General features: G+C 40.8%; 1 protein-coding gene and 1 long non-coding RNA gene across 3 annotated transcripts in view; one reads left to right on the forward strand and one right to left on the reverse strand.

Moving 5' to 3' along the window:
- Positions 1-24,666, reverse strand: part of LOC111255554 (uncharacterized) — a 65,035-nt gene that overhangs the window by 30,473 nt on the left and 9,896 nt on the right. Inside the window, exon 1 of one of the 2 annotated variants that reach the window (XM_086975009.1) lies at positions 2,071-2,163. The exons of the other annotated variant lie outside the window; for it this stretch is intronic. The gene's annotated coding sequence lies outside the window, so the exon portion shown is untranslated. Of the gene's footprint in view, positions 1-2,070; positions 2,164-24,666 lie in introns of those variants that run through there. 2 annotated transcript variants of the gene reach the window in all.
- LOC147758191 (uncharacterized) lies at positions 2,647-21,244 on the forward strand. The gene is made up of 4 exons (XR_015318750.1): positions 2,647-3,873; positions 4,834-4,880; positions 18,839-19,020; positions 19,261-21,244. It is a non-coding gene; the product is annotated as an uncharacterized LOC147758191 (long non-coding RNA).

The raw sequence follows: 24,666 nt of genomic DNA on the forward strand, positions 1-24,666 counted from the left end.
TATATATAGAATTACTACAGATTTGGCCAACGCATCGATTGTTATTAACAGATTCGCTACGTTACGTGGCTTAACGTTAGCGTACTAAAGCATCAGCGGCAGTTTTCATTATTTTTGGCACCCATATTCATATCAGGAAACTGATTCCGTTAAAATTTACTCGAGTGTCAGATTGAACCCCTAATCTACCTAAAAATATCAGTAGAACAAGGCGCCTTCTGAGACGAAATGCCGGAAAGTTTGTTGTCAGGCAAGGGCAATGGCCAATAGATGATTGATATTGAGAATATATTTCGGAAAGATGACGCTAAAGATTATAGCAGTAACAAGTGGTAAGCATATGCTATGTCTGTCTATGGAAGTGGTTCTCAAGGGATGGTTCCTGGCTGTAGACAATACCTTAATACACATTTCTGCACTAAATAAATTCGATGCCATTAATACACTAGATTAGCGGGTATCTCTCGGCTTATCTGAATTCAGACATATTGGTCACGTCAGGCAGCCATTTTCGTTTGCCGAAGGAATGATAATTCTCATCGCCTCTTTTCGACTATCAATTGGCCCCTTGTATTGTCCCACGCGACAAAAATCCATTTGTGGCCGCTGTTTTATCATCCATAACAGACATGCTAACTGTTAAAAGGTGTAGCGGCTGATGGACCTATGTATGCACGCTCGCCAAAACGACAGGGACGTGATCTTCCTTGGCAATCTTTATCCTTGCCAGGACAGTGGTAACAATGCACGCAACCAAATACATCATAATCATCAACATAATCGCGTGATTATTTTCAACAACGACAGCAACAAGTTCCCAGCATAAGTTCACGTGCTGATATTAGCACAAACGACAGTCCAGCTGAAAGACGAAATCGAGGATAGTGATTCCTATTAGATGATTTCCTTGAACTTTAACACCGACGACGGTCTGTCTCCAGATGCCCCGACATGGCTGGAAACTTGTTTCCAGTAAAATTGTTTTCTGCTACCAGTTCAATTTCAAGGTACTGACTCGCCCAGCTTTTTTTCCTAGCCACTTTGAACCCCCCCTATTTTTAGCGATGGGGTGAATACATTTATATTGTGGTCACAGACCATCGATGCGGCCCGGTATTGCCACCCAAATGGAGGCCACTCGGACCGCTGCTAAGATCGCAATTAGCCTGCGTAAATCTCTGTGAGCGTCATCATGTGAGGGGCACATCGTCGACGTTGGCAGCAGCTGTCGGCTACAGGCGTGGAAGCAAGTGAGTATTCTTGTCACTCTGGCTATTATAGGCGAACAATAGGTAGCGGTGACGCAGGCCAACTGACTACTAATGAAACTGTCGACTAGGCCGCGCCGGTATCATCTAAGAGCAGCACAAGTGGACACCGTCCCAGCTGTATTTGAACTATACTCAGCGTCTACTTGGGACAATATCTATGAAACGTAAACAGATTCTTATCTTCTTTTTCGCGTAACAGACCCCAGCGGCGGACGGTTAGCGTTGATTTAGACGGCTATGACTGTCGCCGTTGTCGTCTTCAGCTGGACGGTCAGTCTAACTGGCTAGCGGGGCTTCTATAGTGACGAGATGTGCTGCGCGTTTAAAAGCTATGTACAGTCGATGCAAGGATATTTATATGCTGTACAAGATGCGTAGGTGTGTGTATGTATACATCTGCAATAGCAGTGGCGGAAACATCCTTTAACGTAGCTTAGGGCTATTCAAAGCTTAAAACGATGTGACAAGGAGATAGGTTAGGTCAGAAGAGTAAGCCAGTCGGCCACCTGATACGTTAGGCCACAATTTTCACGTGCGGGCTCTTCAGAGAAATTATTAGAAAACGTTTTTTCGACTCATTAGTTTTGGTAAAGTTTACAGCAAGATCATGGTCAGCATGCTTTAAAGGCTGGCGCGTCTGGTAGACAGTAGACGGCCGCGGCAAAATCGGCAAATCAATTGCAATAGAAGTAGCGCCAATCACGGCCGAAGGAGAAAGATCATGATATGAAAATGAAGAGAAGGGAGCAAATACAGTTCTAGATTGAGGGACAGGGAGAAAATGATAACTTGTACCTACCTATCAATTATCGGAATCATTGAGCGTCGCTCACTCGTGGCATCACGCGCGCAGGCTTTCACAGGCGCTGCTGGATCTAGTTGCATCCGCACAGACCGATAGGGTGCGCTGAGCAACAAGAAGAGGCGGAAATAATACATGCAGCCATTGTCCACTTTGGCCTCTAGAAATATTCCCTGGATCCTACATCTTATACATAGTCCACCCTATGGCTGATACTGATGAGAATCGCATCTGCGTCAACCCGTTGTAAATGGATAATTAAAATAAGGTAATAAATCTTCATAAGCCTTAAAAGATACGTCACACTCGTCGTCGTAGATTTCCCTTATAATCCATAGAACATAATTTACAGATACGTTTTTCTTTCGTAATCTATAAGAAAAAATGACATAAAATGCCTATGTTTAGTTGAATAAAACTGAACGATATGTATGAACACTCGGGAAAGCTGTCTGTTTAAATTGAACCGCCAAAAATGCGGCCAGATCTGCGCCCGGATGCTTAGACAATAACAACAGCGACAACTACTCCTACAATTAAAGAAATTCTGCCAAACGCAGCAGTAGCAGAAGACTTTTTATGCTAATTTATCCAGGCCGGAAAGGTTTTTTCATTTAAGGAAGTGCTCAACTCAGCAAAAAAAATCAACCGGTCATTTGGAAGCATAAATGCGCACGATCGCTCTTCCTTTTCCGGTATATCTTTGCCCAATTTCAAATCCCCAACTGTAACAGTTCTGCCGGACAGAGCAGGCATATGTCGACTATTCTCCAACAAAATGCGATTTCGTGAACAAACTACGAGCGGGCCGGGAGAGGGCCGATCCACTGAGAGATTATTGCGATGAAAAATCCAAGCGGCAGCTGAAGGGCAACGTAAATAACAATGAATTATAAACGACTATAGTCAGTTTTAGTCAGCAACAGTAAATCGCTAAAAGTAGACAAGAAAATGAGGGGTAACCGAGATTCGTTTGTTTATGCATCAGTTTAAGTAAACTTTTTATAGATACCGTTTTTTCCTCGGGCAGTGGTGGATACGAACACATTGTTTGCTTTCAGAAGAAAACTCTGGAAACGGTCAGTCAAATATCGGATCGCATAAAAAATAATGGGTTCACTAGTGGATGTTTTGAAATAAACAAATATATATATATATATTCTTTTTCGATGCAATAAGGACACGGATTTCTGTCTGACCGGATTTGATCGACTTTAACGAAACCTTGATATTTAGCTTATTATTATTATTATCGTACTTTATTAACTGTTTTGAACGCATGCGATGTGTATCTCCAGTGTCGGGTGTATATCTACTGTAAATTGTTAGCTTGTAGCATTGATTGATTATCAGAAACGACTAAAAGGTACTAACGTACGAAAGGTCGCCTTTATTTGGTCGAAGTGCGACAATTACCGCGAAGCAAACCTGTTTATCTAGCTCTAACGTCTAGATGCCCGGTCCACTCTCCGGCTGAGCAACTTATCACTTCAATTTCCACAACACGTGTCACTATTGTCGACCTGTTTCTGAAATTGTTCGAAAGCCGATTACCAATATTTAGAGAGGCGATGAGACGATCAAGCATACGTCTGTATACATTATTGTTATGAAGTAGTGGACTAATCTAGAAGTAACAACAACGAGTTCTTCATTGAGTAGTGTTGGACTGCATGCTCTTGACAGCCTATGTGTGCTGTGTGAAATGAAGTTGCCCAACTTCACAGTAAAATAGTATATGATTAATATAGAGGCTACGATTCATAACTGCGAACAATGAATATACAGACCACCATCGAGGTACTTCTTTCTTTTTTTTTTTTTTTTTTATTTATAAAACAGGTTGACCTGAAAAAGCACGACAGAGGCTATATATTATACGATCATTAACATATATTTCGTATTTTATAGACAAATGAACGCGTCGTACATGGGACAAAAATGAAGGCTCAAGAGCCTTACGGGGGGTCGCGTCTGCAAACTCCACTTCTACTAAAACTATTCACAACTATGATACGAAAAAATCGGGTTCGGGCTTTCGGTGCAATTGCAAATCTAGGAATTTAACATTGAGAGCAATGAATTTATTCGTTAACTAGTTACGGCTTAGTGTGCTGAACGTCTTAAAAAAAAAAAAAATTTAATAAAGTATAGAGAATACGATCTTGTTGTTGTTGTTGTACAAGGTTTAGTTGTATAGCTGTTAGTAAACTCATACTGTTCGCCTGATTAGTGAATGCAAATGGCCATCCAAGAGGGCAAAAATGTGTAAAATGTCTCATATAATTGATATAAATAGACACGAGGCAATTTTTGAAGAGACAATGCATGTCTAGCTGAGACTGAGGGCGTCACTAACACGCAATTGGCCTTGTTAAAAATGATTACGCTTGCCATTTAGATGCTTCCCTATGATAATGTGCGTTTTAATTAGTGAAATCATTTGTTCGAAGTAGATCATCAAAAAAAATTGCAGTAACAGAACTGGCACGTGACGTTAAGGAAGCTTTACTTAAAATTTATTCCTTTCTGTAAATGAGTATCTGTTTCTTAGTTTCTTGGTCTCTACTGACGATAGTACTAAGCATACGTTTACAGGAAGACGCATCTTGAAATTTATGATTTGTTTACATATAACCAAAGCAAAAAAAACGTCACTTTTATTCAGTTTTTAACTTTTCCTACTAAACCATAACTGCTGTTAGACGAAAATCACCATATAGGTCTGGAAAATGTAAACTATTCTTATTATCGTTACAGGTTTCCTTCGTGCTCTTGTACAAATCGTTCTGTGAAGTACCTACCGCGTAAGTGGTAAATTATTGTTAATAACAAGTACCCGGAGAAGTTACGGTGGAGAAACCGCAAGTTATGGAGAATCACTATCTGTGTATATTAATAATTGCTGAAAGATGATTAATATGCACAGATAATTACATATGTATTTATAAAGTAGTAGCGAAATCCAAGCTACGCTTACCTCGCGCCGGAGAACTCGCTTCTGTTTGGTTGGTCTGCTATTTTTCCTTGGGCGTCTTTGTTTTTTTTTGTTTTTTGTCGGTTTTTTTGTCGGGTATAGCCAATGGTTACGGCCAAAATGGACGGCTAATCTTGTGGTACAATGTGGAACAAAGATTCATGAGGAAATCTGAATCAACCACAAATGATGCTGTAGATGCCAATAAGGAGCGAACTAGAAAGATCGTTCAAAGCTGAGATGTTCAAAGTGCCGAATTAACCATGCAAATTGGTACTGGTATAGATTATAAGTGTCCGAGCTAAATAGTTCGTGCAACAACAAAACACTTTAAAAAATATGGACTCGTCTAGGCAGAGTGTTTCTTCAAGGCGGAAAACACGCCGACAAGTAATGGCCGCCGGCTCCAACGAATTTGGACGATAATTATTTTTTTTTTTTAAGTCCAAGATAACAACCCATTACCCAAAGTTTTCATGCGGTTGCAACTTCTTGAAGTATGCCTGCCACACCCGGATGAGATGAAGTTCGTCGGCATTCCTCAATAATAATAATGACAACCCACGGAGCCAAGTGATTGCACTTAGTTCCACTGTCAGCCTAAAATTCTGGATATATCTCTTCAGAATGAATCGCCTCCTTGACTGAATTGCTGCTACATGTTTATATATATCGCAGTGATATTTCGTTGACGTTAGACAGATCGAGGGTTTGAGACATCTATGCTGAAACAGTCGTGTGAACCTTGTGAGTTGTAGATGAAAACTGCTGTCAGAAGACAGGGCTGTCGAATTTGAATAGGCATATGGTAATTGCTTCGTGCGCTCTGTAATCAAAAAATATCACGGTACGCCTACACCTATTCCGTGCTCATCCATAGCTTCAAGCTTGCACACACACGTGTGACGCCCTAACGATATCGGATTCAGTCATCGTTGCGGTGAAATTTGGAGCGTTGTTGATTCGGCAGTCTGCTGTTAGTGGGCCGTGACTTGTTCCATGAAAGCCTACGATCATTTTATTGAGATATATCTGTCTAGTTATTACCGTATGTATGTACTCGTTTCTCTCGTGAACGTATAATGTTGTTGAGAAAAACCACTGCTTTAGCACAAGAACTTCTTGTTGGCTGAGGTATGCCAATGACAAAGACTGCACCGCGGCATATCGGCTACTATGTAGCTGTGGCAAGAAGACCATATGGCAAAGTGATTGACAAAGGTTACGAAGCAGAAATAATCCGGTGTTATGTGTAATAAAGTCATTATAAATTAGGGAAAATGGAAAACCATAGCTAGACTAGGGAAGTCTGGATCAAACCTGTTATAAAGCCTACGCCTTTACTTGTCACCAATAGGCTCACGTCCCAAAACCATCTCCTCTGATCACAGCTGAGCAAAAAATTACCGTCGATTTGTTTACTACACTTCTTAATATCCATTGTACGGCGTAAAATGGAGCACCCCTTTCAACTGGTAACCGACTTTGCAGTCAAAGTAGACGGGCCGCGTGGTAGGTTAAAAATTATCCGGACTAGTAAAGATTACCCAAAACAACCTATTTCGGAAATAACGCTACCTATTCGCGTAATCAACTATGAAGTAGTTGCAATTTTCGAGACGCGTAGGATCGGAACGATGGGCGACGCATTAACCGAAGGATGCAAGGATACAAGTTGCCGGCATTTGCCCCCAGTACAAGTACGCGATCCTCATTTGTGCCCACACTGTAGCTGCAGTAGTCCCAAGCAAAAAGCCCCACTCCACATTGCACTAAGGAGCTGTCGTAATTTATTGGTTGTCGGAAGTTGCTTTTATTTGACTGACACGCGAAAAGAGCTCTCGGACAGTTCGAAAAGCGAGGCCAGCTATTGAACTACGCTTCAATGCGTAGACACGTAGGGGTAAAGAGAAAGAAGAAACACGCTAGAAATACACGTAATGCCGACGGATAGCGAACGAGAATTAAACGAGGTCGGGCACTGAAGTCCCGCTTGAAGTCGCGTTTACCGACAAATTCTTGCGAAGTTATTACTCATTAACTATCTCAAAATAACGACGCACTGACAAATGGACAATTTACAACGACTTTTGTGACAAAAATAACAAAATACTGTAGTTCATCGAGCTGGATGCTGAAGAACTGCGACATTATTGCATGCTTGGCTGTCGTTTTCCACAGAACTTAATAAATTGAGTCACAGCAAATTTTTTCCGACGTCCCTGCGCCTTCACTCGCTTGGAATCATATCGGGTTCCCTAGATCGGACAAAAATCATTTGGAATTATGGAATAATAAATAAGGCCAGTTGTCGTCTGTCTTGATAGGTACCGACAGCAATTCGACTCGATAGATTCTGCGTGTTTTGTTAAGCTCAGCAGTTTTGTTAAGGCATTTGATTTGCAGTCTACAATCGGCCGGCTTCTTTTGTAGTCATATGTACCGCCGTCTTGTTTACGAGAAATTTGTTTAGTAGATACACATGTCACATTTAATACTCATAAATGACATGTAAAAATATGGCATATTAATAGCCAGTTAAAGCCGCCTTCGATTCCTTTGCTTATTTTCTCAGTAGTACGTAGGACGTCCAACGGATACGGCCTGTTTGTACTTTAGAAGTTCATTACTATGCTTGCCTTGTGGTTAAGTTTTCTGTCTTAAAGCATTTCTATTACCCCCGAGTTCCACCGGCACGTTTGCTGCAACTAGCTTCTGGGCATCTTTGGGCCGCCCATAAAGCAGGTCGATCATTTAAGCCACGAAGACGTCTCCCGTGCGAAGAGTTAACAGCTCGCGCCAAACAATTTGCGTTCACCAGCAAGCGATAGTAACACACAAACAGTGCAAAAACACCACAAATACACACGTACCAACTTTCGCCTCGTGGAGTGGTCGCGTGGAACTTTTTTTTTCGGTGTCGAAAAATTTGCTTTAGCAAAATGGCTTCGGTAAAGCTCACTGTCCCGCAGGCTACAGAAGTCTGCGGACCATGGTCCGTGAAAAGCAGTAATGGCTGGTAGAGGTATTACGGGTAAGGTGCATGATTCTCGTGACAATTCTAGCAAAATTCTAAGTGAGACGTCATAAAAATAGCCACGTAGAATGAATAGGGCAGACTGGGGGATTAGTTCACTGACCACTTATGTAGGCCTAATTAATGTTGCTTTGTTGACCAGTTGATGAAAAACAACGGTAGCGGGCGCTCGAAACCTCGAACGAATTTTCAAAACAGATGACCAGGCCAAACATACTTGATATCCCTCTTATATATTTACAGGATTCTAATATAACAAATATAAAGAAACAAGTATAAGTCAACCTCGTTGTTCGATTTGCGCCTATTTCTGTAATGTGAACGTGTAACGTTTGTAACGTGGGACGGTTCATTTGATATCTGAAATGTTACCAGTTAAAAAGAATATAATGGTAGTCCTACAGCTATATGATCATAGCCATGCATGACTACCAGACGACTCAAATGTAAACATGGCCATATTATCGAATCGAATAGTGAATCAATGATATATATATATATATATATATATATATATATATATATATTTTTTTTTTATAAAAGTTAGTATAAACCGTACATATTTTCTCAAATATCCATGTTGTCTAAGTTAGCTTGCGTGAATGAATAAAACAATGTTCTTTATTTTTACCTAGGTAGTAGGTGGCTCAAGTTAATTCACTCATGTTTACTCGGGAACTCAACTCACCGATTATATAACTTACTGATGCAATTAATTTTTTTTGAAAAAGCAATTGTATCAGATCAGGACCTCTTCATACGTTTGCTATATTTTCTCTAAATCAGTGACATGCTCTAATTCTCAGAGTATTTTTTGATGGCAGCATGTATGGGAATATTGTGAAATGTCTGTGAGCATCATTTGCACAATTAACAAATCATCTCCGAGCCGAACGAAATAATGGCCCTTTTTTCCGGAAGGCTACCATATGACAATGTAGATACGTAACGTTATCATCCTTCCTAGGTCTGACAGCTTCTTCTGTGCATCGGTGCGAACCGTACAGTCGTAAAATAGCACTGAGATAAATAGTATCAGAGAAAAGACAAACAAAAAAATGATGAATAAACAAAAATGTGAATTCTTAAAAATTCCGCCGGTCGGCTGCGGCTCTTTCAAAAAACACAACTATCAAAATCGCTTCTCACTTCGACACTGCAGACCGTTGGAGATTAATTATCTCTTCCACGTTGAGGCTCAGCTTAACTTCCGTTCGGTCAGAATTGTACATGAAACCATTCCAGCTTCAGCTCGCACTTCGCTTAGAAGTTATAAGGATAGGAGCAGATGGACATTAACTATGCAGATCAACATTAACTATGATGCTAAGCCTGAAAGGCCCAACGGAGTCGGTCATAGCTGGGGGGAGAAGGGGAAAATTTATGTTCAATGGAAAAATGTGCAATGGGAAGTGCTGGTACGTGCGAATTATACACGAAGCGAACTCAAGCGGTGCTTACCGGCCTATTTCAAGTTGTTTATAACCGTCGGCGACGGCAGGACGGATTAAATTGAGTCAGTATCAATATATGTCCTTATGTGTTGCGGTGTACCGATATTTAAGATGTGCTTTGAACCGTTGACAAACCTTTCTCCTGCAATTTTCCTGCAAGACAACTGCGAATCTTCTAGCTATAGAGCCTGTAATAGATTAGCACTATAGCATCTGCTGCTACTGTTAATACTACTTCTACTAGTACGATGATACGAAGAGCACGCCTGAGGAGCACTCCCACGTAGGTAACTCCCACGCTCGCGATCGCTTCGAGAGCCCGTCGCTCGAGAACACTCCGCTGCGATCCTTATGATCTAGCAGATCATAGTTAGTGGGAAATGCGAAACATCAATGTACAAGGATATGTATGGAAATGGAGAACGCAGATCGGTCGGATGTCTGAAGAAAGATTACTGTAGACGTCAGTGATTCGTCATTTGAGTTGAAGATTTTTTACTATCTCGGCGTAATCGTTTGCCTTTCTACTTCTTTTTATTGGTCGAAATTCAGTCGCGTTCTTCTATTACAGGAACAATGATTTGGCTCATTGATCCTCAGTTCGTGGTAAATATGTTTAAATTAGAGTTATGCGTTTTTGTTCGAGCTAATGACGGATTTTCTCGCCAAATTCTTAATGGCATTTAGCTGAAGCTATATTGAATAGAGAAATACAAATTCGAAAAATTATGCCTTTTATGGTAGTAATATATATATATGCAGATTTAGTAACTCGTCTTACTGTATTTTTGTAATCTGTATTTTTATAGACAAATATCGAAATAATTCTTTCTTAAACGAAAAAAGAAGGTGTGTTTTATGGATTAAAAAAAAAAATATCTAAGACCGTCTAAATTCTCGTTCATTTCCTAAAAATAATTAACTTCGATAATATTATCCATATATTACGAAAGGGTTGACAAGGGCCACAGCTGTAATGGCATGGGACGGTAGACACGAAGAAATAATATCATCCCTGGACTAACCATACAACCAGCGTGTATTAAATTAGTTACCGTTAGTAAATACGGCAACCCTCTGGATAGGTCGACTCGGGATGGCTCTAAACGGCTCTTATAATTATAAAATATATGAGCCGCACCATATCGCTTTTTGAATAACGTTCTAGGAGCTGGCACAGCCTACATAGACACACACTACTGAAAAGTGTGGCTCTGATGATCGTGTACGGGTGGCATAAGACGTACTCAGAATACCGAGCAGACGGTAACGGCGTTAGCTATGATTTTTGAAATAATATAACAGGATATCGTGGCTACGTTATAGTACGACAAGAGGGAAAAACTGATGTGGTTCTCAGTAAAAGCGCCTATTTAGTACAGCTGATGCATGAGATAGTGTTATTTTGATTAGTTTTTTACGGGCCCTCGTGTCTAATCTATATTTGAATATGCTGAACTTAATTATGAAATATAATGAGAAGAAGGAAGAGTTCGGCTACAGCAGGTCTATGGGACTATAGCTACAGACACGCATACGACACAGTGGCTTACTCTATGATGAAATGTGCGGAATCATATATAAATGACCGCTTCCTGTCGGAACTTGTTGATACAAACGAGTAAAGGTAGTCCGCTTGCTACTCAGCATGGGCGCTGAACATTTTCACGCTTCAGACATAGAAGCGTTCGTCCAACAGTGATCATATGAGGGTACGTAACTAGACCTGCTAAGGATGAAAAATGGCACACACACACACACACCTAAGTGTACAAATGGAGACACTAAAAAGGAAGACCGCCCCAAAAAAATGGTGGTTGAGGGTAGCACAACGGAATGAGAAGTCCTAGAAGGCCTTTGCATTGTCGCACACCGCAGACGTGCTTTACCCTTGGTACTCAAAACACCAACTATGTAACTGATTGAATGAAAGGCGAATAAACGCGACCGCCCTTGTAGCAGGTGCCGAAAACCCCCAAAAGGAAAAGTGGAAGTACAGAGAACTAACGACATGTTGTTCAGCGAATGCGAAAGAGACACATGCGTTTGAAACAGCGCAAAGAATAACTCCTAAGCGGTAGAGGCTGCTGGAACAACCTGCAATAGAAGCTTGAACGTAAATCAATAATGAGAGACGAAAACGTCAGCCATTGTTTTCCGTCAATGTGTTGCAAGGCAAAAGGCTTCAGATAGATCGGTCCACAATAATCTGAGCGGCGCTGTAGCATCTCAACATAGAACATAATCGAATCATACTGCGGTTCGAAGCAGCGATGCCGACAATGACGTAATGCTTATTGCAGGCACTCTCGTTCATTCTGTTTGTGTTTCGTTATGTACGTAACCTCGCTAGGACTCGAGGAGCCCTGTCTTAGCTTCGTTTCTAATTGTCCTATTCCGGCGATAAAGAGGGTAAGGGGGCCGAATCAACAACCGATGATGAAACTGAGTACTGTTGAGTGTGAGGCGTTGTACGCTGTCCCTCTAACTCCCGTTTAGCTATTGTTCTTTCGATCCGTTATAGAAATAGGCTGAATCTTTGGCAGTGAAGCGGCTCTACGCCTGCAAGTAAAGGATCATTACTAACAGTAGCAACTTATAGAAGGCACGTAGGCGTTCGCTGCTGAGTGAGCGTTCTACTGCGGTCGGACGTATTTCGATTTCATTGAATTGATTCAAGTTCGTTTTTTTTTTACTTGTTTGAAGTAAAACACAAGGTTCAGTTGCTACGTAAGGCTAAGATGACGTCGAAATAAAGCGGATATATATATATATATATATATATATATATATATGAAAGAATGAATACGCAGTGATGGTGGCGGAAGATTCTGTCTGAGCAGGAAAAAATGCGTGTTTCAGACCTTGAAAGTATGTTATGCATCCAGCGTTATGGCCGTCATCCTATCTTCAGACTCTATATCATCATATATCAGTCGAATTGTGTGTACGTATAAACTGAGTACAAAATATGGCTACTTAAGTAATCCTCAAGTAGCGACAGCATCAAATGCATCTACTCAGTACTCGAACATTTTTCCTAGGATATGGCTTCCTGTTGATTAGCAAATCGGTCCAAACGGCGAGATGGGGTCAGTGAACAATTTCCTGTTATCGATTTTAGGTCTGACCATACTTGATTCCCTGTTGGTGCCGTTCCACGAAAATGTATCGCTGACATTTCACGATTTGGCTAGATGGCATACAATTGTAGAAGAATGGGGCTGATGATATGAAGACTCGATGCAGCCTGTGTACCCCTCTGATTAAGTGCGCTGTGACAGATTCAGGTGTAGTCATAATCTGTCAGACCTAATCGTCAACTAGCGGCTGGTTGTAAGCGGAATCGTCGCTGCTCAATAAAGAATCTCAGATGTAGCCAATCCGCTATTTCATTGGTAGACAGCAAATATCAACAATAAAAATCCAATATATCTATAAGCAATAGCAATGTTGTAGAAGCAGAAATCATGGCTTTTTGAGCTTTGACGAACAAAACTGCGAGCAGATCATTGAGCTAATATTGGATTGAATTATTTTACTATTAATATGGCCGGCGAAATACCGTGAAAACTGTTAAATTATACCAGTTCGACCTTTGTCATCATAACGTCATTAACTTTTAGCATAGTGGGAAGGAAAAATAAAAAATCAATTAGGGAATGCTAGAGTGAACGATCATAAACCAGGTAGTTATTCAAAGATATGACTTTTTTTATAGGACAATTTTCTTGAGCTTTCATCGGGTAGTGGTCAGTGTTTCTCATAGCGATTTTGGCCACAGCTCAATCCGATACCAGCTGAGTGGGCATACGAACAAACCGGTTTTGTTTCTATACATAGGAAGCGATTTCTGCTCTGGTAAAGTATCATTAAGGTTACAGGTTGAGATGACAAATATAATTAGAGCGTTATGTGCCAAAAGATGCAGAAAGAATAGCAGGCAGACCTCTCGTGCTTCCAAGGAAACAACCAAATAGCTAGGAGTAGTTATCCTTGGGTCTAAATTATTGTTAACTTTGAAAAGTTTGTTTTGCACGTTTTTGCTAGCAGTTGTGTTCATCTCGCAGCGGTCCGTACAGACGATACGGGATTCTTTAGAAGGCCTCGTCTTTCTTCTATTATCGAGTTCTTCTTGGCGTAGCTTTTTACAGCATGCCCAATATTAAAGCCTCAACGGGTGTCAATACACGAACGCGATATAGACTATAGCATGTTGCGTATTTCACTTTAAGCGGAGCAACCTCTCGCGAACGATACCCCTGTACCGGTCTGTCTTACCGGAGACATAAGCCGTAACTCAATTTAAAACATATTCTGTACTGGTAAGAGCGTAGTAGTTACCGCCTATTTAGCAAGAAACTGCAGCTGCGGCGGGCAACAATTCAAATGACCTGCAAGATTATCGAGTCGTACCTGGCCCTTAATTAACAGGACATGATCCGGATGCAGCAGCAGCAGCTATTCTTTTTCTATCCAATGGTCATCTGTAATGTTTTTCCCACATATACATCTATATCGTCTAAGTAATCTCTTAAAGACTCTAGAGGGGTTGTTTTTAATGACTCTATCTAGGACACTGACAAAGTAAAAGACTTGTTCATTGAGTTGAAACGATTAATAAACGACCTGCAATCACGCACGTGTTCCGTATCGGATCCGCGACGAATCGACAGCGCGTTGCTGCAGACCGCTAGTACGTGTTGCCATGGATTACGGCAACGTGTGTTATCAAGCGTGCCAATTGCTTAATCAGTGATTATCTCAGAGAAGATGCTCAAAGCACTGATTAGCGACAGAATCATTATCATCATCGTCGTCCCGTGAGAAGCGCAGCTCCGTTATGGCAGGGCCGATTCTGGGATTTTATATTATTCTGGCAATCTCTACTATAATATGATAATGTTCAGAGTATCGAAGACATTAGCTATAATACGCTCGACATTAGATGGCCTGCCTGTACTCGTTTGTAACGCTGTTGCTACAGTGACGACTTACGGGCCTCCCTAACAAAGGTAGACGAAGCTGGAAAAAATAATGACAGAAACAACTTTTATTCTTCATACTGCCGCTGCTGGGCAAACGTTCAATACGAAGTTACCAACGGTATTCATTCATGGTGGTTGTCATTGACAGTATACGTAGTCGACGACGGCAAGCGATGCATAGTGGCAGCCGATCATATGGCTTACTTGATGGCTAGTGTAAATCTAGAGTCACTTCTGCTACTTCTGCTTTCACGTCAGATGCTCCTGCCGCTGCTGGCTTAATACCAGTCGTTGCATCTTCATCTGCCACTGTTTTAACGCTTCGATGGAGATGATGCCGATGGGGACATGCGGTGTCAGCGATGCTGTACGTAGTTGGACGCGATTCGGCGCCCGTGAGGCCGTGGGCCTTTGCTAGCTAGGCCAGAGGAAGCGATGGCGATGTAGATGATTCGTTTTGTCGAACTTAGCCAGTGGCTATAACATAAAACAGCGATTGGCTACCTTTACTTTCTGAACGAGATGTTGTTTGCTCGGTGTTTGACAAACTCGCTCGAGATCCACTCGTCTGCCTGTCTGCTAGCTAGATTGTCGTTGCTCGTATTTTCGCCCGCACAAATTCGAATTGTAAAAACGGCATATTAAGGGGACTATGTTGTCTCCGTCGTTGTACTAATTTTTCTCTATATACGTGTAATAGAGTAAATATGGATATTGATTTGATTTAAGAAGTCACCTTTTGCATGCTGACCAGTTGCTTGCTGTGTTAAAAATGGCACAACTGTCAATGGGTTTTTATATTTGTACCTATCGTGTTCGTTACAGGACATGCCTGACAGTGGTGGAGTAGATATTAAGTAGTGATTACAATTGCGATGTATTTTGTGTATAAAAAAGCGTTTGATGATGTTTGTAGACGTCAAAGTCTCAAGACCAAATGGCAAATTTCCATCCGGTACCTGTAACCAAGTACGGCGACCATCGATAATCCATCGTGATCGTTTATTGTCGATTATCTAACCCAGAGTTACCTTTTCCGTAGTGAGATATGATATATATATATATATATTTGTAGGAACCTCAAAACCCCTCTACATAGTTTGCACGTGTACAATAGACATTAAGCTAAAAATACCGTCATTGATTGTCATGGCGTCAATGACAAGTTCATTGAGCGGGTTTTATTTATCGCGTTCAATCGAATGTCTCGAATCGATCTAAGTCGATCGATAGTCAGCTACGAGTTGGCTTTGATCGGACGATCCGTGAGCTGATCTAATTGAAGTCGGCCCACGTCTTCCCTTCGAGGTCCATTTATCGCCTACTTTCCCTTATTTTTTGTTGAGCTTTTACCAATCGGATACCCCTGCAGGCGATTATATCAACGTGTCCTTTAATATGAATTTTAAATCAGTCGTTTATGCTATGTTATCGGTAGACGATTTTACTCGCTGAAGTATAATCGATGCAAACAAATAAAATGTGTCCGTTTTCGGTGTTATAGTCACGACTTCATTTACATTGGCCCCCCCCTGCTACAATTCTAGCAAAAGAACAGATTGTGATTCGTACGTGTAGCGTAAAAAACAGAACTATAAATTAATGGTTTACATGGTGTTAGATATTGGTTCTAGCCCTGTCGTTGAACCTAATCTAGGTATAGGAAATGATGCAATCAATACGTTTATACCTTAGCTGTGGTCATTGCTCACTTTGATAGGGTGAAAAGCTCGATAAGTAAGGAAAACGATTATAAATGTTTTTTTTTTTTTTTTATCAAGCTTTGCATGACTTCGTCCCAAGAACGATTGTAGCTTTCATCTAACGCATCCGATGCCCATAGGTTCGTGTCTGTTAACAATGGACACGTCTTCATTCGTATATATCGAAGCTGTGACCGCTACCTTCTTCCGCTGCCGAAGTTCCGTTGCAAATCTTCAGTCCTACGCTAAAACGAGATTGAAGCAGGTGACCTCGTTAATCTATTTTTGCAAGCAGTACACCGTTTGTGCAGTTTTCTATGGAGATGTACATTGAACTTCACTAGCTCACGGGTCCAGTGAACATTTCAGTAGCGCAGCTGTCGTTGGCACCGTATCCGTGAATAGCGTCCGCTGCCAACCAAATGAACAGATTTGAAATTGAACAACTTCCTGTCACTAAAAAGACATCACTGACGATTTTTTAGATACCGAAATTACCGATGAAATCTGCGGTTCAGCTAAATCGTTTATGAAGACCGAACACATGTCCACTAACAGCTTTTAATTCAGAGAGCGAATGAATACCGCGCTGGGGCAGAGATGGGGCAATTAATCGTAAATCGCAAAATTATTTTTGATGTTTTTTCCTCAATTTCAATCGTAACGGTCTACGATAACACCGTACCTGCGGTAAATCCTGTGGCCGCCATCTTTTTGTGACTATTTGGACTAGTTACTTTATTCGGTAAAAGCTGACGAGCTGGGTTTCCTTTAGAAAAGCTTGTTTGCTTTTTACCACTCAGATATATATGTCCATGCCAACCTCGTCATAATATTTTCAATGTATATATTACTTAAATAATAGAGGTCTAGAAAAATAATTCATAGACAGACGATAGTAATTCGATGTCTCTTCTTTCAGGTTATATATATATATATATAGGTTGCAACTATTCCACATGAATTGTTATATCGACGCAGCAGCTCGTTAGGCTCGTTTGTGATTTTGTTTGTTTTTATTATAGCTCCATTAACTAGCAAGCGGTTATCACCATTTTCAGCGTTCAGAATTGTGCATCCTTTTTTTTTATAGGACCTTCATGTGAAACGATGCTTAGCTAATCTCAAACGCCTCGTGGCTGTTTGCCCCTATCATGTTTTGGTATACCCACCTTGTCCTATCACTTAGAAGCTTTCTCAGCTGTTGTGATCTCCCTATTGTGCAGAGCGTAATATACCACCAGAATGTTGTCTTCTCAACCAGTTCCGTTAAGCCATAGTGCTTCTCTTACTTACATTAACTTACGTGGTACGCTGGACAAGGGGCAACAAATTGAAGCTGGTTTTTGTCAAGCTTTCTTTTTATTGAGATTATGAAGTAAGTATTGTAAACGTGAGCGTTCGCCTTCAAGATGATGGGTCCGATCTCGCTTTTTGTTTTGCCTTAAGGTGTTTCTTAACTTTTTTAGTTTGCGGTGAAATCTTCTGGTCCATCATCTATCTGGGTTGGCTCCACACCCCACTTCGAATTAACAAAAGACGATCTGACCAACAGAAAACGCGCTGCCGTCGTGGCAGCATCAATAACGCAGGGGAAGTTATAAAGTAAGATCAATACCACGCGTATCTTACATAAGGGGCTCTATATCGTATATAGAGACAGACACCTGGCTCGGAATACTTTATCGTGGATACGATATCTTTCTTTATACGGTGGACCAAATTTACAATTAGCCCATAATCTGGCCCATGTGTTTATTACCACTTGAATACGCAGAATTAGCAAGGAAATGTGCGAAGACCAGAGCGCGCTTTTCAACTTTGTGACGCTGTTAGATGCTTTAGCATAGAAAAAAACAATGGGGTAGTGGCACCAACAGCCATCAGACCTTTACAGGACGCGTCGATAGAAAAATGACGTTTTTACGTTACAACTAAGGTGCAAAGGTAGATGGAGCCTTGAGACGCTATTTTTTTCGTGTGATTTTCTGCTTTACAACAAGATGATAGTAAGAAATGCGTCAGGAGAATTTCGACTGTCTTCATATTCCTTTCGAATGAGTGTTTATTTCATGGTACTGTCTATCTCATCACTTCATCCCGGTGACCGACTAAGGATAATAGCAATAATATATGCTTTGACACTATAGGGGATCCTAATCGGTTTAGTTAAGCGTGGTCATACCTCCGCTTGCCGTCAACGGTACGGTTGAGCATTGCTGTATACATACACAGTAGATAAGCAGTGCTTTCTTCACGTACCCCAATATTGTTGTTTCGGCAGCTTAATCCCTCGCAGAGTGGCGCGACGTCAGTTTTTGTATGTGGCCGGCGCTTTTATTTCCTCATTTATTTCATCTGCACTTCCAAATGTGTTTGTTAATCAACGCTGTCTCTCGCATCGTCCATATCCGGGACGCTATCTATGTACATCAGCATGGTAGGATAAAATAAGTTAGCAAATGTGATTTTTTTTTTTGCTGTCGTTTCTACGGAAGTTAGTCTTACTAGCATTTAACACACTGGGGATTTCCTTCCTTTTTGTGTGCAATTTCTCCACCCAGAACTTGTCGTCCGATTGTGACCTGTACCAAACGTTTTTTCAGTCGGTAACATCTTTGACGTTTTCCCACATTCTCGACGTTCATGGGCACTCGGACGAACGCCTGGAGCTGCCAGGTATGTTCGTGGTCGTTGGACGCGGAAGTACTGGCAGGGACGCATCGCGAAAGCTGTCCTGGAGTGGTTTTCTCGGACTATTTCACCTGGAACTGGCTCTAGGAGTGAGGTACCACTTTTGTCGCAAATCGTCGCTACTTGAGAACGGGTTCGGTGCGTCGATAGGCCACGATCGGGTAGCGATTTTGAGTCTAGAACCGATGATTCCATAATACATGTTTGTTGATACTAGCGTTATCCGATAGATTGAACTACACAGTCGTTGATTGAATTGGACCAAAGGTGCAATTTTGGCTACCGAAGGTAACATCAACCAAACAAATTACAGAGAAATGTGTCGCTTTTTCAGGTGGCTAAAGCAGTCGCTACGGATGCACACTATGTCAGGTCGATGATCTATCCAGAATTGAAACGATGACATTGGGCTATTACGATACGCAAAATTTGCGCTAGAATTCGTATGAACTTAAGTATAACGAATAAGCTTATAAGGCCAATGCAGGAGGACCTATTAAATCAAGGGGGCTTTGTTTTTGCCATTGTCAAGCTGATATCAACCAAACGTTGTTCTTCCCTATATGGATGCTGTATATCTTGGCCATAAAATCGCTGCTTAGTGGGATTTTTTCAACATAAGCATATTGTAAAAATGTTACATTTTCGACAATTTAACCAGTGTAGTCGCTCTAAATAGATAAGACGATCTCTCTGTTTGTTAGAGGTTAGTTTATCTTTCCTGTTAAAGTCTTACTGAGAAATCGAAGAACGTTAATAGAGGAAGATGTAATTTCAAGATGTCGTTTTTACCATCTGCATCGTATTAAATAACCACATAATAAAACAGACAAGTGTGTTTAAAGCAGTAATTGCTCCTTGAAAAGTGGCATTTGTTCTCAGAATGCAGAGTTTCCCTTTTTAGCACTTTACATTATTCAGCTGAGGCTATCCACCCAGACATTGTCTCAGGTACAGTTCTACTTTATTCTATGTTAAACAAAAATGTACCCAGGCATCTACTTCGCGCACAACTAACGTCATAGCCTTATGGGTGAACAGCGATATTTCCGTTATAATGGTGGCGATTTGGCCAATCGTCATTTTGTTATTGTACTTTGATAATTGAACTGTTTTTGGCCATTTTTGGACGGCTGTAAGCGTTCGAGAAGGCCCAACCATATCGCTATGGACCTATATATGCTGTTTATACAATTTTTTTCACTTGTATCCATCCATCCATCCATCCAGTTGTCAGTTTATTCTCTCTCTCTCTCTCTCTCTATATATATAAATATATATATATATATATATATAGAGGGTGCAACAGAAGTCATCCAAAAAAAATCCATTGGCTGTTGAAGAATCTTCATTTCACACGCCTGTAAAATAGCAGCCGACACGATATTTCAACATTTATTTACGCCGGAAAATAATTTCTATATTCGCATAGTACAGGGGTATTTTGATGTTAGCCATTAGAGCCATCTGCAAGACCTTAGTACTCATTGTTATGGCTGTTACACTTTAGATACACTGCATAAACATACAAAGTCTATCAGGGTGTTCATGTTATAAATGTATTGCATGGTGAAATTGTTCTTTATTGCAATAATTTTCTTTAATGAAGGCTTTTTAATTCTCTCGAGATTTTTAATTCACCCCATTACCTGTATATTCATTGTTTCTATTTGACCGGAGTTACGCAACACGGAGTGACAGCCGCACGACGTACACCGGGATCAGTTAGGCATGCGTGTTTGCCCTTCTCGTTACGGAGCTGTCGTGTGGTTGAACCGCAAAAGAAGGCGAACTACGAAACAACTGACCGGAATAGAGAGCAACAGCAGGAGGGAAAATGGTTTGTGAAGGAAATACTCGGCGTAACGGAAAGCTTTCTCTGATCCGCAGCGATATTTGAATAGAACCAGCAAAGTTTTGGTCCCCAACTGTACGTCAACATCATCCATTCAACCATGCTTTTTTGGCTTCGACGCCGCGCAACAATCAGGACCTATGGCCTAGCGTCTTTGTCGAGCCATTTTTTGCGAATTTTCTCAAAAGCTATCACGACAGTATCGTGGCGCCATCGAAAGTCTATGTTTAATTACAAGAACTATGACTTCTTTAAGGATCGGTCGTTTTGACTGGCCATAATAGGAACAGTTATCCAAAGGTGTTTGTAGGTACCAAAGTTAATAAAAGTCTATATGAACACTGCACAAATAGTTTTTTTTTCTTTGTAATAACTGTTACTACAAACTGAAACAGTGCAAAATACATTTTTCACGGTTCAAGATATTGTCAATCCAGTGCCACGTCTCCATGGCAATAAAATCAACGACATTTTGAAGATATTAAAAACATTTCTGATTTAAACTCCGTAATTTAAATCATCGTAGTTATTTGATAGAGCGACGCTCTGTTGGATCTGAACGATTTCTCTGGGCTTTTCGTTGATGCCATTGAAGCAGAGTAGATCCGAAAAGAAATCACGGTAACATGCCTTTGGCTCAGACGTTAGGTCGGACACCCTGATTTTACGCTATATAGACTATGTTAATCTGCAACGGCTTAAGCCTGGTTTGAACATGCCTAAAATATGCCTAATGGATTAATTCTTCTGTCCACCATTCGTCAGAGCGCTGCCAGATATAAACAACATTTGAGATGCTCAAATCATCGCCGTTTTTTGAAACACGATCATGCAGAGTGGAATCGTGCGGTATCGCAATACAAGCCGTCGTGCTAATCAGATATAACGTGCATTATATAATAAATATATATATATATATATATATATAACATGCTTTAGGACGGAGAAGTATCAAAACATGAAAACGGGTACTGAGCGATTACATAAATAGAGTAGATAGTAATTATAATAAATTGGACTCGTCAATTCAATTTAGCCGTTATCGAATTGATTGATAAATAAATTAATAAATAAAAGCAACGTATATATTTTAATGGAAACATAGCGGAATATATTAATTTCATTCAGCTATGTTCCACAGCCTTGCCTCGACCATACTTTATATTATGGAAGTAATTTTTAATAACAAAAACAAAAACGTTATAAATGCAATAAGAACAATAGACAAAGCCGAAATTAGAGCAATAATAACAATAGCGATAAAATAATATTTACAGTAATATAATAATCCCAATAATAATCATCGATACAAATGAGTGGGCAACGCCCACCCCTCTAATATGGTCTGTGCTAAGGCAGCAATGCTCAATAAATCGATTGTTAACGCCTATTTTTGCCTGGTTGTTTTTGTCGTTATTGCGGCTAGCTGTGCGTCTGGTGGCATTATGCCCTTGCAGCTAGCTGGTCGCCTATCGCTACGATCATTCAATCGGCATCTGCAAAAACAGTTCTCCGATTCGCAAACACGATGAAGTTTCAGCTTCTTTTTCGGGCTGATTTTTTTCGTTCTACGCTAGGCTCCCCACTGTAGAAGTGGCTGTGACACAGGAATAAATTCGAAATCAGGGGATATCAGTAAGCCACGCATAAGGAAAGAGTTAAATGCAAATCGAGTAAAAGCGTCGTCACCGATCGCTGGGGGGCTGGTGGAGCTGCTGTTGTTCCTCAACATCGTTTCTCGTCGTTGGCTGAATACCTGTCGAAGGCAAGGCCACTGCAAGTTGCTGTTGCAGGGCTGTTGTCATGTAGATTTTTTGAGTCGCATTTTTAGTCGACGACAGGAAAGCTCTCTGGGTTTTCATCCTCCCGTGCGCGAAGCTGACGCGGCCGCCGCCGTTAATGGTAACACCGACAGCAACGGCAAAACTCGTATCGCGAATAGCAGAAAACTCCGTAGTGACGAAAAAAGAATCAGTATAAAAGAGTCCGAATCAGAAAAGTAAAGATCCCTTTCTCTTTTCAAATAATTGACCGTTTTTCTGCTTAGGCAAAAAAAATTCTCCGCTTAAGCTTCTCTCCACCCTATACCTATAAGGACATCCACAGTAACCACATGCTAAAAGATCCAGTGGAGCGTAGTCGCCGAAATTTAGCTAACCATTTAGGCCAGATGTTTAGTCATTGTCAAGCAGTCGACGCGAGAAAACATTATATACAAAAGACGACTAACGGCTTGTCGGATGAAATAACAGTAGTTTTCTTTATTAATCAGTATGTTACAGACGATGGGGTTACGGTAGTTGGAACCGGCAGAAAAGGCTGCCACATTTATAAAGGAATACGACGTGTTGCAAACTGCGTTTTAGGTATTTGGAAAAATAGAAGGATACATGTGAAAAAAAATGATTGTACGAAGGCGTAAACGGGGGTAAACGGCGCAGCCTATATCCAGCAAATGACTGGTATCTGTGAGTGTATAGGCGAACTAGTCTTCCTTTTGCTTTTTGCTATTGTATGGTCTATTAAAGCCAGACTTCTCTGACCAGATTGTGGGTTGGGCCGGTTTATATTGTACGTGAATTAGGTGTAAATATACATAAGATCCCACATTAACGTTACAATAAATATGTATGCACTTTACGCCTTGAATATCTATAATATAGCGTTCTATAGAGTTTTCCACAACAACAACAAACCACTGGTCAATGATACACGTGAGATAAAAACATAGCAAACGAATAACCATCATTAAGTCACAATCATAATCTATATACATTCAACAAAGGAGCGATCTTCTGCTTAGCAGTCGATCATCTTTTACCATGCGCTACGGCAGCAAGGCAGGCCTCGTAAGCAGATATTGCTGTCCTATTTCACCCGTACCTTCCTTTATCTGTGCGTGTATTTGAATACATGTTATCATCATATGTCAAACTGAAACCGGTACCTGCCATCATTTTATTCATAATATAGCGTAGCTTTGTTCTAGAATTTAGTTTTTAATAGTCTTTCGCGATCGCAGTAAACCATTAATTGAAGACACCGCTAACTGACAACACAAAATGCAAAATAATATAAATACAACAAGAATCTCCCGAAAGCGTTCCGTCGGCATTGGTACCGCCATAACTTAGCTATCGATAGTGCTTGTCGACACCGAACCGAGATAATTCTCGATTCTCGATTTGTTGTTACGCTATCCCCGTTAGATTCGAGGACGACGAAAACGAAAAGAAAAAAAAAAAAAAAAACAGCAAAGAAGATCTTCATATAACAACAGCGGCAGCAAAGCGAGCAGAACAAGCCACAAATTTCAATAGGTTCTTCCCGGCGCCACTACCTGGTCAATCAGTTACCCAGTCAACGTGCAATGCACGAGGCTTGGCTTGCCTTCGAATCCCCGTATTCCTTTCGAAAATCTACGTCCCATGAAAAGTTGGACGGTTTCATCGTTTTGCTGCTGATCGTTTGTTGATAGCGTTAAGGCCGATGCTGTCGCCGCTGTCCACACTGAAACAAATGCAACCGTAACTAAGCAGTGCAACGACTTGATAATGATAATAATAATAATAACGGCAGGAGTGAGATAGCTAGATAAAAAAAAGTTCAGAACAAAACATAGAGAAATGCAAATAATGAAGGGTTATGCTGATGCTATTGTCACGGCTTTCGTCGTGCACTCCGTCATCGTATTCGATACGCCGAAATGTGGACAGTCGTTATCGTTTAAGTCACAATAGCCTTTTGACCCCCTCCACTTCCCCTCTTACACTGTGACCTATAAGCACGCGCGCTCAGAATGTGGGCGTTAAGGTAGAGCCGCAACTCGAACCAGTATTTGCCCCGAGGTATCGTGTACTAATTTATGTATATAATTTTTAACTT

The sequence above is a fragment of the Varroa destructor genome, unplaced genomic scaffold (genome assembly GCF_002443255.2).
Source record: "Varroa destructor unplaced genomic scaffold, Vdes_3.0 BEIS01000001.1, whole genome shotgun sequence".
NCBI classification, from domain to species: domain Eukaryota; kingdom Metazoa; phylum Arthropoda; class Arachnida; order Mesostigmata; family Varroidae; genus Varroa; species Varroa destructor.